Consider the following 12,424-nt stretch of genomic DNA (forward strand, 5'->3'; position numbering starts at 1 on the left):
TAATTATTCGTGTTCAAATCTTTTCCACATACAAAAATAAATTCATATAAATTGTAGATACTGCATGTTATATTTCAAAATTATTATGCTCTGTTTGGGCAGAAAAATAAGGCACTTTAAACACGCATAATCTATATTGAAAATTGAAAAAAACGATGTTCAACAGAAAATAATTTTAGCTCTTAAACAGGGTGTACAGGGAAAACCTTGGCGGTTTTTAACCGACATCTAGGGGGAAACGCGCCGCAGCAGGTGGCACCACTGCCAGCAGTCGACCTTCGTCGGCCAGTGGAGACAGTCGCGTCTGCGCAACGTGGATATTTTTCGCCGTCCGCATTACGTCATCGCCGAGCGAGTGCGCCGTCGTCTGCACATCTGCCACACCAGGTATCACCTCGCACTAGCGTGTGTTCTGGCGGTGTCTTCAGGGTGTTTACAGTGTCCACGTGGTGCGCAGTCGGGAACGCAGCCAAGGGGCCCGCCTCGCGGCCGATATTTTCGCCGCTCGAGCTCAAGAGGTGTAGTTTTGCCTCCAAGCAGAAACACACTGCGGTGGGAGGAGGGTCAGTCGGGGAGTGGGGGGGACACAGCTCCATCCACTTTCCTCTTCCTTGTTTCTTGACGCGACCTTGAGCGCAGAACGGGAGGAGGAGAGAATGAGAGAATGAGAGAATGATAGCAGGCCGTGGTGTCAGGTACGCGTAGCTGGCGACCGCTCGCTTCCGTGTCCCCTGCAATGCTTCTTTTGTTTGTATAATCTACACGCTAGGCTATCCCGTACAAGACGCACAGTATTAGCCTGTATTACGCCAATAGTTTCTCTAATTATAATGCTCTATTTGCTACATTTTTTTTTTAATTTTTAACACTGCTGCATAAATAAGGGTTTATTACAGAAATTCAATTCTTGCAATTTTTAAGATAGATATAACATTACCTAAACCTGCAGACCTAACAAATTACTGGTAACTGAATGATAAAATTTTCTTAATCTGCTTGAACCCATAAACGTGCCTAGTTTAATACATTTTCCTGTCATTAAACTTTAGCGTAGATTTAACTTATATAGGTTTTAAAAACTTTGTTCGAAAGGGGAATATGTATGGGTAAAAAAGGTAATCATAATTTTTGATGAAAAATCAATTTTTTAAATTGGTTTTTAAAGAACTTTGAAGAAAACATTTTATCTATTTAGTTTACAACCGAATCTGGAACATAATATTCGTACTTTGGCGTCTCAACTTCTTATACTTCAGAATTTAACTATCCAGTTATTGTTGTTGTAGGTTAGTTCACGTAAACATCTCTATATGATATTCTTCACGTAAATTAAGCCCATTCCACATGATGCCAAATTTATGCTATACCTTCAATTATACCCATGGGGATAAAAATAGGCATAACAGTTTATCTAGCAGAAGAGAACAAATAATTGGTTACTCCATACACACGATACCTAGAATGCTAACAGAAAACCAGCCAATGTAGTTGCCGACAAATCAAGCTCATCAGGCTAGGAATCATGGTAATGTCCATTTAACCAATTACTGTAAATATATTAAAATTTCACGTGTGTATTTAAAAAATAATGTAACCAGGTGAATGAATTTTGGTATTTAATCGTCTACGCTTCACTTGCAAAAAAATACAACAAATTTTGTGCATTATTTAAAAACACACAGAGTCATTTAAAAATTAACGAGGATGCATATTCCTTAGAAGGTTTCAAAATATACTAATATAAAATTAAAAGGATACAAGGGAACTCGTGTTTGCTTAAATGTAGTTTATTTATTATATATTCATAATTTTGCATTTATAGGACAGCTCATCCAAATAATTCACAACATCAATTGTTATATTGTTATGGTACTAGTTTCAAATGGTACCGATTCGCATATTTTATGTGTACGTACATACTGATTGGTTACTAACTTATTCTACTACATTAAGAAATTGATACTAACAATTTTCGTTAACAAGTAAGACAAAGAAACACGCTCAGTTTAACGTAGTAAGTAGTTGATCGCATAGTAAACTTAAATATGAAGTGAAGTAAAACCGTCTCTCATTTTCGTTTAGGTTAACAGGTGTGGGTTTATATGAAGTGCTAAGTTTGTTCAGTAATAATATATGGAGATTAATTTCCTATTAAACGTAGAATATTAAATATTTGTTAAAATACTTGTATGAAATAATCAAACCAAAGGACTGAGCTATGAATTTAATATTATTATGACAATTCTATAAGCAATTAAAATATATTAGTAGGTATTTGCTTTAAGCACATTTTTAAATCAGTAATATTTTATCAAAAAATAAATAAAATTATTTTTCAGTACCTAGGTTGAAAAATAGCGCACTCTATCGACGCACAACCAAGACTCTGGGAACTTTAGGAGGATATTATTTATTATTAATAGAGCAATGCAAGTGTTCTTACGTATTTTAAAAATTGAGATTACTTCTTTCTATTACTATTTAAGTTTACCAAATAAATTCCAGAGTAGTTTCAGTATCATAATATTTCATTTGGCACACTTTTACGTTCCCTAATGTTTACAGTAAATATATACAGGTTTATGTTCTTACACGCGGGTCCATTATCTTGACAACATTGGCTCGTGGGTAAAGCAGAAAAAATAGAACACGTTCTAGTACGGTTTTAGCTAATATTTTCGGTATGAAAACCTTTATTCCCAGTTCCAAACCCCTTGAAAGGTTGCTGAAATGCTACCCACACGGGAGCAGACGAGCTAACATAAATTTTTTATGGAAACTGCTAAGGGAATGGGCATCGTAGTGGTCGCAATCATAAATGTATATATGTATACATTTGATATGTAAATATGTGTATGCATTTACACATATATACATATAAAGTGTGTGTGCATATGAAACTAGATTTCTTATTGTTCATTTTTTTTCACATGTATTGTACAACTGTGGAGTTGGTTGAAAACCAGTGATTTTAAACGAGGGACCTTACAGTACAATAAGTTCAAATTAAATTTAAATCTACCAAATTTAGACCAAAGTATCACTCACTCAGGTTTACTACACCTCTAATTTACGTCATAAACAGTAGTCATGGCATATCTCATTTTTATGGTTCATGGTCTGCCCAAATTTATGTTTCATAAGGTATGTGGCAGTATTGTTTTGTTGTTTACAACATAATTGACACTCTACAGGTCCATTTCTGTATAGTTCTAACTGCTACAACGACAAATACAATATGTGGTTACGCTATATAAATTGTAATTATTTCGTATGCTTTAGCCCGAATCAAAAGGAAAGGAACTTGTGTGTCACTGTCATATTAAAACTTGCTTAAGCTTTTCCTATTCAGAATTAAAGTTGTTCAATATTGCTGTATGCAAAGTTACTTGCTTACGCGATCCTCCAACATACACTGACTGAATTTCTTCATGGTACTTACAGGCATAGTTTTTTACTGTAACAATTTGTAAAGCAATTTCGGTTGCGGACAATCCATTTATACAGAGAGCCAAGATGTTAAACATCAAAAATTACAACTCGATCACAAAACATACCACTCAGTCACACTCTTCTTGATAGAGGTGCCTCACGACAGAGGTGTAAGATAGCATAGTTCGAGATTTCCAGCCTGTACCTAATTATTAAGTGCACATCAAACTCGGCACATAGACAGATTTACTTGGAAACAATAAAATAATAATTCAGAATATAAATTACAAAACATTTCACAGTATTAACTTACGTGACATAGCGGTAGCCGAATAAACACACTCCGAGCGACTGGCTCGGCTCGCCGGACGCAGAGATGCACGACACAGGGCAAAGCACTCAAGGTCAAAATATCTAACGTGCATTATCTGTTTTGTAAAATGACTGGCAGAAGATAAAAACAAAAATAATATACAGAATGAAGCACCCAGTGAAATACATTTTTTTAAATATAAACAATAATGTTTATTTTCATATGAATAAAGTACGATTTTTAGAAGTTGAATAATGCTCTTAAGTTAGATGAAGTCATTATATTATTTTCAGCGAGAGCATTTTGAAACATTAGGCAGCGCAAAGAGACACGATATATTTGTATGCAACTATGTCATATTTTTTGAATAGCCTACTATGTCACAATAAGTGAAAAAAATAATGGAAATACGAATGCAATTCGACGATATTATAAGAAAGAATATTAACTAAATATTTTTGACAAATACAATTTTTTTTTGTGAAGATGCATCGTTGTTGATGGAAAAGAAAGGTCCATTTACAGTTTTAAAATTTTCATTACAAAATTTTAAGTTTTCCGTACCATGAAACAACTAGGGTTGGCGTTACATTCTACTCCAGCATACAGTATGTGCGAAAGATTCATCCTTGGATCGTCTTTCATCAGATACACATTCCTAAAATAATTTCATTTCTAGTGATGCATTTTAATTGCACGTTTCCTTTGAATAAGCACAGCAAGTTTAAAAAGGAATGTTGCCTCAAATTTAGGGGAAGGGAGGGTAAGATGACGAAGCGGGTAAGATGACGAATCTCGAGTTTCTCCTTCCAGACAACAGATAGCAGCACAGTGGTAGGTGCGAAAGTGAGCCATACTGGTCGCTTTGTGAAATGTGTAGTAGCACTCCATTGACTAAAACCTTTGGAGCTAAGGAACGAAAAGTTTGTTTTGTGAGCTGCCGATGTAAGATTTCGTCGCAAGAAAATAAGTATTGAGATTAGCAAGGTTAGTAATTATTAACACCTATAATTTTTTTTATATTTAACAAACATATATGCATGCAACCTGTGTTTATTGTTGAAATATATTTTTTGTGTAAGTTTTTTATTATAAAAATCAAACATGGCTATGTGGGGCAAGATGAAGAATTGGGGAAAGGGGCAAGATGACGAATTCGTCTACTTGCCCCACTCTACATAATTTTTTTTGTTCATAAATTATTGTTTTTTTTTCTATTCTATTACAGGTGTACACTGCTGTGAAATGGTACGTGACTACAAACGAAAGACAGACAGACAATGGTGGTCGAAAGATAGCATGAAAATAGCCATTGAATTGGTAAAAAATGGAAAAAGTGTGAATTCAGCAGCAAAACAGTTCGGTATACCAGAGCCAACATTGAGAAGATATATTAAAGAGTACAAAGAAACGGTGAGTGATTACACTGTCAATAGTAGTACTTACATATAGGTTTATGTTTATTTTTAAAACTAATGGTTTTAATTACGCTAATTTTTGCAGGGGTTTCCTGAGAATGCAGGAAGATTCAAAAATACGTTTTCGCCTGAACTGCTAGCACAATTGAAAAAATATGTTGTTGATATAAACAAAAGAGCATTCGGACTGACAAAAGATGAGTTTTCTCGAATTGCCTTTAATTTTGCTGAAGGACTTGAAATTGACCACCGGTTCAACAAACAAACAAAAAAGCAGCTGGGAAAGACTTTATCTGTAGGTTTATGGAACAGTGAAATATAACCTTGAGGAAGCCAGAAGCCATATCAACCACCAGACTGACTGCATTCAATAAGGTAAATGTGGATTTTTTTTTCTGTTTTGAAGGAGTTGCGACTGGAAAAAGGTTTCCAGGTTTCCCAAATTTACAATGTAGACAAGTCGGGATTTCCTACAGTACCCACGAAAACACCGAAAGTTCTGTCACCAGTGGGTAGTCGCCGAGTCGTGAAACTCTCGTCAGGTGAGAGAGGGCAAAAGGTTACTGCTGTTTGTTGTATGAATGCCGCTGGAAATTTTGTTCCCCCGATATTTATTTTCCCTCGAGTGAGAATGCAACTTTTTTTCTTGGATGGAGTACCTCCTGGATCAGTTGGAATTGCTCATGAGAGTGGCTGGATGACCTCTGATATTTTTGTAAAATATCTAGAACACTTTGTGAAGCACACAAATCCTAGCAGTACCAGCCCATTACTATTATTAATGGACAACCACACTTCGCACATTTCCCTAGAGGCAATCAACTTTTGGAGAGATCACCATGTCATAGTCATGGGGTTTCCAGCTCATACTACGCACAGATTGCAGCCTCTAGATGTATCATTTTTTGGTCCCCTCAAAACAGCTCATTCGAAGGAATGCGAAAATTTTATGGTTTCTCGGCCTGGAACTATTATAACCATCAAAGACGTGGCATCGTTGTTTTGCTCAGCATACAACAAAGTTGCCTCTGTAGGGGTGGCTGTGAATGGGTTCAGAGCAACAGGGATCGAGCCTTTTAACGATAACATCTTTACAGATGAAGATTTTTGAGCTTCAAAAAATACAGACAAGTCTATATTCATGTCTGATCAACCAGCCGCATCGATCAGCACTACTGTAGAACTACAGGACACACCAGTGGTGGCTGGTGTAGCACCAGAGGATTCACCAGGGGTGGCTGCTGTAGTAGCAGAGGATTCACCAGGAGTGGCTGCTGTAGTAGCAGAGGATTCACCAGTGGCTAAGCAACAAAAACTTTCCTCCCAATCTACTGAAGCAAAATCAACATCCACATCTAACCAACCAGTGCCAGCAACACCTGCTACAGAAGACACATTGCATACTCCAGACATATCAGAAGCCATCTCCCAACCAAGCTGCAGCTATTCATTGCCTATTCTCCCTGTTGCTGACCTTAAGACTAAGCGTAAACGCAGGAAGCTCCCTTCATTGGTAATATCCAGTTCACCAGTAAAGCGAGTATTAGAAGAAATAAAAGCCAGTAAAGAAGAAACTGCAAGGAAGAAAAATGATCGTCTTGAAAAGAAAAAACAAAACAAGAGAGCTCCAAGGAACAAATTATCAGCAAAAGCAAAGAAACTAGCCAGCCAAAAGAATGACTCGGAGACCTCAGACAATGAAAGTGTTGTCTACATGGAAACAGAAGATGAAAAAGAACTTTATAAGGATAGTGACTGTATTCTGTGTGGGGAGAGTGGGAAGAAAGAACTGTGGAATCAATGTTCTATATGTAAAGACTGGGCTCATGCACAGTGTACTGGTTGGGATAGAGATATTGCGAAAGTTCGAGCATGGGAATGTGATTTTTGTTTTCATATTCATTATGATAATTATAGTTGTCAAATATTTAAATTTGATTTGTATTTTTATTAGAAAAAAATCACGAATGAATATGTAACACTAAAAGTTATAAGTCCAACCATTTTATTTTCAGTTTACAAGTCATGCCTACTTCAATATACATTTATGTGAGTATTTGAACTGTTTTTAGTTAATATATAAATGTCTTTTGTTTAATAAATATTGTTTTCTGCATTAAAATCACATTCGTCATCTTACCCACCTGTGCGTGTAAGATGACGAATATGCATAATTTTATAAAATCATTTTTGCCTTTTAATTCTTACACTATGCTGTTTGAACCATTAAAATTTACAAGAGTTATAATTATACTTTCATATTCTATAGAAATATAAAATCTTTGTACATCCCAAAGGCTATAAAGTAAGTATGAACCTTACATTCGTCATCTTACCCTCCCTTCCCCATATATACGTATTACAATAATTTAACGAACGATTGTTTCGTCAATAGGCCGTACACGTGTTATTATTACATTATAGGAAAGTTTCACAACAAATGCTGATAATCCTTCGATTGTTTAATATTAGTTGTATAGAATACGTTATACTTAAAACATGTAAAAACGACAGTGTTCATGAATATCGTAAATAGAATAAACATGATATACGACAACGGGCCGGTTTTATTAAACCTTTAAAATTGTATTATTATGAATATCGATGTTAAAGAAGGTAACATAAAAAAATCAATTTTAAAATTTGAGATATTAGCTAAATATTTTGATTGCAGGGTTTTAGGTAGTAAATGTTTTTTGTATAATTCCAAAGCAAAATTTAGGATTGCAGTTAGCGTAGCATCGGTAGGCAACACGTAGTTCATAGTCAGCAGTCCGGAGTCGCCAGTCAAAATTACATAATATGATCAAGGGAGTATTTGATTAAACCATATCATCGCGAAAGATTTTCTGATAGGTGAAAATATTTTGGCAGCTGGTGGTCTGGCAGTCCGAAATGAAGTTCGATGATATCCCAATGCTCCACTGGCGACTGCTGGACTGCTGACTGTGGAACAGTCATGCCAGTTGTCAAACTGCGGACTGCGCATTGTGAATAAGGTCCTAGACGCCGAAACGTCCGGCGTCGCCTCTTCGTAAGCAAAAGAAACTAAAAATTGAACATTTATATCCAAATGGTTTTATTCTGCGGGCTATAATGACAAAAATCTACTCAGGCATGCAGTCCGACTGCCGGGCTCGGGTGCTTGATGAGAATGTAACGTGAGACGAGTGGAACGGTATGTGCACAGACGATAACTTTTTCCGCAATGCGTAACACGCCAGCGCAGAGAGAGGTTTAAGTGACACGAGATATTAGTATAAACACAGCGTCTTTTTTTTTTCTTATTTTAGCGGCTGCTACACATTACACGTCTCTCAGTAACCTGTGGAATTCGTCAAGGTTTTACAAGTAGCAGCGGCAATAATGAAATATGATACTTTTTTTGAACCGCTCTCACGGAGTTCCGTTTGTCAACTGTGAGTCTGAGCTTAGTGAGATTGACACGTGAACGTCTCCGAAAGCATACGCTTCCAACTTCTAGAACCGCACGTATGTTGCTAGACTCCGACGTTTATGGTTTGAATCACCGTTAAAAAACATAGAAGTGTGTACTAATCGTACGCCCAATATTAACATGCAACAAATGCTATTTATAACTTTTATTATTCTTGTTTGCTGTATAAAAGTTTTCAAATGTGTAGAGGTGTTCCCACTATAAAGCATCACAGCCAGCCACGGACAGCCGGCAAAATACCATTTGTTTTAATTGTGACTATAATGACAAGCTTCTATGTCCAAATTAAACTTACACTGTCTCAAATACTGCAACATTTATGCATGTTTGCACACACCGAACAGTTTGTAGCTAATTGCTTTGGGCACCAAATTCTGCTTACCAAATAAGAACCCCCCCCCCCCCCCCCGAAAAAAGGCTCTTCTTATTCTTACGTTTATTCACCATTGCTGTTAAAAAAAAAATACTTTTTTTAATGTTACGTGAAATTCTTTATTTCAACTTGACGTTCTTAAAATGGTTAAATGCATATTTTGGTTAAAAGTGTTAATTGCATATAAATGTATACCATTAAAAATACTAATGGCCACATATAAAATAAAATTAATGAATACGTAACTAACAAAGCCATATAAAATCGATTTGAATATATCACTTGTATAATGAAATATTACTTATTCCCAACGATTTGGCGTTTACTTCCTTTAATGGTTTTGTTCTTCTTCCGAGGTGCATTCTGTCGTAACCTTGCCTTATGACCCCGCCTGCAGTCACGCTGAATTCCCATGCCGTTCGGCCTCAACACAACTAACTGTGGAATACGCGTGTACTTGGCCCGGTGTGGTGTCCACAGGCCCGGCCTAGTAAGAGTATTCAGTCTAGAGGTGGGTCGAAAAGTATCAACCTGTTACTTTGGCACTGATACGCGCCTGTATCAGGAACGGCAAACGAGTACACTTGAAAAGTATCAAGTACTTTAGTATCAGTTCAGAATTCGCCTGGAATAACACCACGTCCAATGTGCGCAGAACCCGATCGCAGATGACGGTCACTTGGGCGGAGCTTGTGAAAGGGGAGGGAGCAGGAACGACGAATAAGGGATAAAGAATGGAAATAATGTAGGGGAGGAAGCGCAGGGGAAGGCGTTGAAGGAGAGGCGCAAAGCGAAATTGTTACGAGTCGTTTGGTTATTGTCCCACATCAAAGTACGCTCAGTGCGCAGTGCGTGCACAGTCTCGTTCAATAATAAAACTAATGAAATTTTAATATTAAAAAGTACATTAATACAAGATATAATATTTATATTTGTGCACCTAACATCTATGAAAATGCAAATAAATTCTCAGTTGACACTAATAACAGATGTAATCAACATTAGGACTTTTTTTTCCCGAAAACAATTAGTAACTAGTGTTTTCATACATTAAAAGATTACGATTTTATCAAAAATAAAAAATAAAAAAAAACAGATACGTACATTAGTGAGCATACTATATCAATGTTTACGTTTCAAATGTTTCTTCAGATTAGTCGATGATGATTTATAACTCAGTTTTTGTTTACACAAATTACAATTAGCAAACTCATTATTTTCCGTAAAAAAATTCCACACAAATGAAGTCTTTTTCCTGCACTTATCCATTCCTTATTTCACTATAAAGATACTAACTACAAAGCATGACAGCCCGCAACAATGTACATGGTGATAATTAATACACGGCCAGGACGAACTGTAGTGAATGTTGAACGGATTGATACTGGCTGTATCAGGTGGGCATGAGAGTAACAGAGGTAGAGAATTACCGGGCGTGATAAATAATGTATCAGAGAAACCGATACCTTTTTACGCTGGTGATGACGGCACGGAGGATGTGTACCCTGTAACGAGAATGCTGATACCTTGTCACTTCCTGGGACCGCTACTGCTCTGATACAAAAGTATCAGATACTTGTAACTAGGTACATTACTGTATCAGTATCAGGTTGGAACAGATACCGAAAATTGCTGTAACAACCCACCTTTAATTCAGTCCGGGCGAGCGAAGCACAACTGAAGGAGGACGAGAAGAGGCAGCGCGGAGACCCCCCTTCCTCCCGCCACGTCAGCCAAGGTCAAGCGGCCGTGGCGGCGCCACATGCTAGGTACATGCTAGGCGCAGTACACGTCGTAGAAATCACGGGTTTCCTCAAAATTTTCCGTTGTGACCTAGTGCAAATTATATACGCAGCGAAAGAGAAAGGATTGGTGCACTATCCAAAAGTGGTTTTACGCAATAGTAATGAAAACTGTGAGCTTGGCGTGCCTCTGAAAATACGCTAATTAGGCTTATTCGGCATGCATTTACTAATCGACTATATGTCTGAGACATCTTAAACAACTTTAGGATCATGCCCGGTACCTTAATCTCTTTTATATCCGAAATCGGTAATCGCATGTCAAATAGTTTCGATAAAAACAATTAATTGTTAAACCTCTGCAGCTCTCTTTGCACTGCATGTAGGCGGGCCCCATAACGCCCGAGCGTATTTGTAGTGCGATTGTACGCTCGAACGGCGCGTCCCATAACTATGTAGTTCAGCGCGCCGTGGGCGCCTGCGCGACTCTAATCAGTCACCAGCTGTGTGAGCTCGTTACTGTGCTTCCAACTCGGGTTACAGACCTGGGACTGCGGGCTGATAACGGTATTCTCCACGCTCCAACGGAAAACGTACCGTAATTCTCTGACTGCGCACCAACACGCGGAGTGCGTTCCGTTACGGCACTCGTGAGCGCCTCGGTGTGAATCGGTGACGTCGAAGGTAAGCAACCACTGAATAATCAGCGTGTGCGTAAAATACACTATTGTGTCAGCGAAATACGAACAGTTTGATTCATGATAAACTACAATTCTTTTTTATTTTATTTCAACATAAATTCATCAATGATTTCTTTAATAACTTTACTTTTAATTTAAAGATAGATTAAAATAAATGTGTCTCTTCAATGATTTCAAAACCCGTGTATTGCCGTAGCAAACATAAAATTATATAAAAAAATACTGTACAAGTTCCTAACCTTAAATATTCTTTACGTTAAACTTCATTGTAAATATGTTTGTGTGGCTCCTAACGCACACAACTATATTAAAAGACAACCGTGCAACATTATTTAATACTAGCTAAAGTTACAATACATTGTTAACCTCTTATTCGTTTCACATTATCAACGGATACACACGTAGTAAATAAAGTAGCACCGGTACGATAAATGCTACCGTACGATATTGTGTGATTATACTCAAATGTTACGATATATGGCGTCAAATCGACATCAGTGGTCGGAGTTTAAGAAAACAAATGGGGTGTGGCTGTGTCATGGACACGGCCGTGTGTTGTACGTGAACACGTGTACGTAACAAGTAGTATTTTCTAAACAAAAAGTAAAATACGATATTTTATTTATTTTATAATCATGTTTGAACACTGAGAAGTCATTCGGGTTTCCATGTTTTGTTTATGATAGTAACTATTTCCGGTCGTCGTGTTCGGGAAAGAAATCAAGTAAACAAATAACTAGTCGACCCGTGCGGAATTTGGCAGTGCGCGGCTAATCGTTTTGTGTGGCATTCCATTTTTTAAAAATTTGGAAAAAATGACATTTTGAAGACGAATAGAAAAAAGTAAACGGGTGTTGGTACAAACGAAGACGTGTTATTGAACACAACAGTACAAATAGCTGTTACACATTTTTTTTTACATAAGTATTATACTCAAACATAGGTACCAATTGTAGCATTTCTGAAGTAGAGTTAAAAACACATAGTA

General features: G+C 37.1%; 1 protein-coding gene across 5 annotated transcripts in view; it reads left to right on the plus strand.

Moving 5' to 3' along the window:
* Window positions 1-205: 205 nt before the first annotated feature.
* LOC134541515 (facilitated trehalose transporter Tret1-2 homolog) overlaps window positions 206-12,424 on the plus strand; it is a 36,802-nt gene continuing 24,583 nt past the window's right edge. Inside the window, exon 1 of one of the 5 annotated variants that reach the window (XM_063385023.1) lies at window positions 206-518. The gene's annotated coding sequence lies outside the window, so the exon portion shown is untranslated. The other 4 variants (XM_063385021.1, XM_063385025.1, XM_063385022.1 and 1 more) reach the window with 4 other exon arrangements.

This window comes from Bacillus rossius, assembly GCF_032445375.1.
Source record: "Bacillus rossius redtenbacheri isolate Brsri chromosome 4 unlocalized genomic scaffold, Brsri_v3 Brsri_v3_scf4_1, whole genome shotgun sequence".
In the NCBI taxonomy this organism is placed as follows: domain Eukaryota; kingdom Metazoa; phylum Arthropoda; class Insecta; order Phasmatodea; family Bacillidae; genus Bacillus; species Bacillus rossius.